Genomic DNA, 5,333 nt, shown 5'->3' on the forward strand with positions numbered 1-5,333 from the left:
AGCACAAGGACTTTAGTCCCGGTTGGTGCCACCAACCGGGACTAAAGGTATGCATTGGTACTAGTTCATTGTACCAACCGGAACCAATGCCCACCTTTTAGTCCCGATTGGTGCCACCAACCGGGACAAAAGGGGGCATTGGTCCCGCTTGGTGGCACGACCTGGGACCAATGCTCTGTCTATATAATCAACACTTGTGAAATTTTTCGTTCAGTTCTTCGATCCCGCCCCGACGACGCCGCCAGGCTGCCCTCTGCCTCGTCGTCGCCGTCGTCACCGCGCGCCGTCCCGCGCCCCTCCGACGCTGTCCCGCGCCACCCCTGCCCCGACGTGGCTGCCCTCTGCCCCACCCCGCCATCGCGGCCCTCTGTCGCGCCTTGTCGTCGCCGCCCAGTGAGCCCCCTCCCTTCCCCCGTGCCGCTGCCCCTGCCTGCTCTGCTTGCCGCGCGCCGCCGAACCGCCCCGGCCTGCTCTGCTTTGCCGCGCGCCACCGCCGCCGCCCCAGCCTGCTCTTTGGTTTTTTTTTCATACACTTTTTTTTAATTCATTGATGTATGTATATATGGATGTTGTATGTATATGTATATATATGCAGATGTATGTATGATCCATGGATATGTATGCATTGATGTATGATTTTTTTTTGTTCATAGATTTTTTTGTCAATTTATGTATATATATGTTCATATATATATGTGCATATTTAGAAAAAAGTTGTGTTGCAAAAGTTACATTTAAGGTTAGTTGATTTAGTGCATTTTAGGTTATTAGTTCTACTGTTAGTGCATTTTAGGATAGCTGATTTGATAAAACTACTTTATTTTACTATAGAAGTAGTTTATTTTTAGTAAGTACTACTTTATTTTATTTATAGTAAGTGCTTAGTAGTTGAACTAGTTGATTTAATAAAACTACTTTATTTTACTATAGAAGTAGTTTATTTTTAGTAAGTACTATTTTATTTTATTTATAGTAAGTGCTTAGTAGTTGAACTAGTTGATTTAATAAAACTACTTTATTTTACTATAGACTAGCACAAATGCCCGTACGTTGCAACGGGGCATTATATATTATATTGCACAATACCAATTTTGTGTGATACATATCTTTAGGATACATATTCTATGGCTCAATATCAATTGTATGTAGCACAACTTGGTGTAATGCACTCGGGAATGAAAGGAGGAGCTACCGTCACCGACGGTCGAATATGTACACCACTTGAGCCGAGAGTTTTCAAGAAAAGACTCGACAGACCGATAGTCAGCCCGTGATGAATAATAATGATCTAATTTAGGTTTTTTAGTACATATATTTAATTGTACAAGTTTAATATTTGAATTATGAACATAGGAAATGTCGTACTCGGACGATGAAAGTCTCCCGGGGGAGTGCGACTGGTGCAACGACGACCGAGGTCTCTGCGACAGGCCTCACCTAGACGAAGATCGGTGCTTCAGCATTAAGCTCGAGGAGACCTTCGATGTTGAAACGGTACGCAACGACAAGTGTTTTTTTCTCATAATTAAGCACGACTTCAACTATTTCAACATGTAATTTTCATCTTTTACAATTCGACTAGCTTATCCCATACCATGCAAGACGCTATGTCTTGGAGAGGATGGGTTTTGAAGACCATGAAAGGATGGAATCAAACAAAATTCACCTAAGGACCCATCATGGTATGGATTTCGAAGTAAAACTGAACAATTCTGAGAGCGTAACCCATTTTTGTTGCAAAAGATGGGAAGCACTTTGCAAGATGCATGGTTTTCATGAGGATATGCTTGTCACCATGGATCATGGTGATCCTGAAATCGAGCAAGACAATATGGACATTTGGGTTCTTGTTGATATGCCTCCAATTCTATCGCTATGTGAGTTTCTCAAACATAATTATTAACTAATTTATATTATTCATTTCAAAATAGTTGACAGCTTATTTCGATTGACAGCTTATTTTGATTGTTCAAACAATGTGCGGAACATGGTAGACACAACCTACTACGCCGATGGCTCTGAGTTAACATATAAGGAGAAAAATCATCATTTTGTACTGATCTTGAGAATTACAATATCTATTGTAAAACTCCTCCACATTATGGTCAATACGTGCCACTAGTGCACGTGTTGAACTATGGTAACATCCATGGACAGGCCGTGGTAAGATTTTTTAGTATTACGACATCCGTGCATCTTTTGCATAAATTCTTTAAAAACTTAACTACATTGCTAACTACGAAGTTATTACTGTATTTTTTCAACAGGAAATGCCGAATTATTGTGTGCCTCATCTGATGTATCAGAGTGGTCGCTTTGATGTTTTAAACATACATCCAGGTCATCCTACGAATCTGAACTGTCCATACCGGATTTCTAAAAGAAGTGGAGAAATGAAAATCAAGAAACGAAAAAAATGTATGGACAGTCGTAAGGAGGTTCTTGGAAGCAAAAGGAACGAAGCGCAAGAATTGGAGACAAGATGATCTCCATTCTCCATAATGGAGAGGCAGGGTCTATATTGTTTTATGCTATTTTACCTTAAAGAGGGTATTTAGATCCTACCTAATACTGATGATCATGTGCTAAGAACAATTAAGTAGGGTTGGTTCGATGACTATGAGGATGATGATCGTATGACTTGTTATTAATAACGAGTAGAAGTTCTATGATGATGATTAGTAGGACTTATTATTATGATTATGCATGATGCGAGCATGAAGAGTTATTATATATCAGTGGGTGAAATGAAACATGGATTGGATTGAAGTGAAGGCAACAGGCATGTGGTGCATGTCGAAAGTAGTAGTAATCCAAACTTGATCAAGTTAGGATTAGTATTACTTTCGACATGCACCATATGTTGCCTTCACTTTAATCTAAGCCATGTTTAGGCATAGCAGTACCGTTGGTAAACCAAGCACGGAGATAAGAAAGGACACTTCTCTCTATTAGCTAGCTAACACACCCTAAATTACCCCCTAAACCACCCCCTTTCAGAAAAAAAAACAAAAACCTCAGCTCCTGCCAACTGCTGACGCGTGGATGCCTATTGGTCCCGGTTGGTGCCACCAACCGGGACCAAAGGCCCTCCTGCCTGGGCACGCCGCACCGGCCACGTGGAGGCCCATCTGTCCCGGTTCGTATAAGAACCGGGACTAAAGGCCTAGGGCTTTAGTAACGACCCTTTAGTCCCGGTTCAAAAACGGGACAAATGGTCCTTACGAACCGGGACAAATGGCCGTTTTCTACTAGTGGGAGGGAGCCAGGTAGGATACAGGATCAAAGGCGGACGGATCTGGAGTGGAGGCCAGTCGCAGCGCCCCAATCAGGTTCAAAGGAAAGAGATAGGTAGCGGAAAAGAGGAGAAGGGGGAGAGGGAGGCATGGCGGCGGGGTCCTGCTGGCTTCTCCCGGCGAGGTCGGAACGGCGCTGGCTGGCTTCTCCCTGCGAGGTCCGGAAGGCGCCCGGGCGAGGGCAGCGAGGAACATGCAGCGGCGGCTGAGGAGGAGGGGCTAGGAACCCTAGCCAGGGTGAGGGAGTCGTGGGTGGGTGGAGATGGATTGTTTCTGTGGGCTGCCTGTGAGCGCATGGACGAAAATTAACCAACGAAAAATAACCAAGGATAGATAGTGGTGGAAGATGGGACGAAAAAAAACCTGAAAGCGAGATTACCAACTGCTTTATTAGGAATAGAGATGAGGAGGCGAAGGTGCGAGTGGCGAAAACCTGGAGGGGAAACGTGAGCAGCGAGGCCAGCATCGTTAGGCTAGCAAGAGCGGCCCATTTATAGTATTCTCGGCCCAATTTTCCAAAAAAATGCCCAGCTCGACCTGAGGAGTAGCATCCCAGTAACGGTCGGCCGGCCTAATCAACGCGAATTGAGGACGGGGAATCGGTTCGAGCGACGTTTCGGCCGATCGAAGATTATCTTGAGCTTTGAAGAGGTAGATCGGACAGTAAAAGGTGTCAAATCGCTGCAAGAGGGCGTAGGTGGTTGAATTATACCCTCTCTTAATACCTATATGACACATTGTATCCAAATGTCAAGGAGCACGGATAAGTAAGAAAATATTGGCACAAGTTTTGTTAAATTCGGCCCTCCGGTCTAAATTAATTGACGTAGATTCCCTTAATCTAGACTGATTTAGGCAATATTTTGTCTAAATCTGCATCAATTAATTTGGAATGGGAGGAAAATTTTTATGGTCAATTGTTTTAAATGTCTCCAATGCCAATATTGGAAGTCAATATTGAAATTTATTAATTATTAGACAAGAAAACATGTCTGCCATGATTACTGCTCTTGATCGTGTATGCATACATGGATTACGATCGCAATGGATATCAATCTTATGGACGACAATAGTACGAGATAATAAGCTGCTGAACTAATGGGCGATCCTTGGTGTCAGGTATATATTTCCTAATAAATATCAAATATACTAATTCTTATTGTAAATAACTACTTCTCTGTTCCAAACTAATTGACATGGATTTGTTTGGATACGTATGTATCTACACACTAAAACGCGCCTAGATACATGCGTATCTAGATAAATGTGCGTCAATTAAGAACCGAGGAGATATTAGTTAATGGCCGATGAAATTTAAGATAGAAAGTTCATCCCAAGCACATTTTTTTTCTCGAATATGCATGAGTATGCATATCATATATTAAAGAAGAAAGACAAAGAACACCTCCACCACAATTACACGGTACTTACTACTACATATTACTCCTCACTAGCCACCCACCTCTCCACCCTACTAAAGAAGGGAGCTACATTCCCTTTAATTAGCCCGGCAGATGCCCACACTTAGCCCTCTTGGCTCACTCTTCCTAGTAGAGACTTGATCGAAGGCCGCGCTCCGTCGAAAATAATTCCATTCCTATGCTTCCACAACTCCCACCATACACTACTAGGAAAAGGGCTATAGATGATATGGCCACTAATGGCGCACCAGACATGTGGTGCGCCGTTACTATATACTAATGGCGCACCATGTGTTGGTGCGCCATTAGTAATATATTACTAATGGCGTACCTCGTGTTTGGTGCGCCATTAGTAGTTTTGAAAAAAAATTATTACTAATGGCGCACCGTGGTATACTGTGCCATTACTAGTTGACATAGTAATGGCGCACCACACCCACCATGCGCCATTAATAGTTTTGAAACAAAATTACAAAAAAAATTGTTAGTAATGCCGAGCCCCACCTCCCCTCGCCCCGTCGCCCCCCTCCCCTCGCCGCCCCCTTGCCCCACCTCCCCTCGCCCCGTCGCCCCACCGTCCCAACCACCCGCCGCCGCCGATGCCACCCGCCACCGC

This window comes from Triticum aestivum, chromosome 6D (genome assembly GCF_018294505.1).
Source record: "Triticum aestivum cultivar Chinese Spring chromosome 6D, IWGSC CS RefSeq v2.1, whole genome shotgun sequence".
In the NCBI taxonomy this organism is placed as follows: domain Eukaryota; kingdom Viridiplantae; phylum Streptophyta; class Magnoliopsida; order Poales; family Poaceae; genus Triticum; species Triticum aestivum.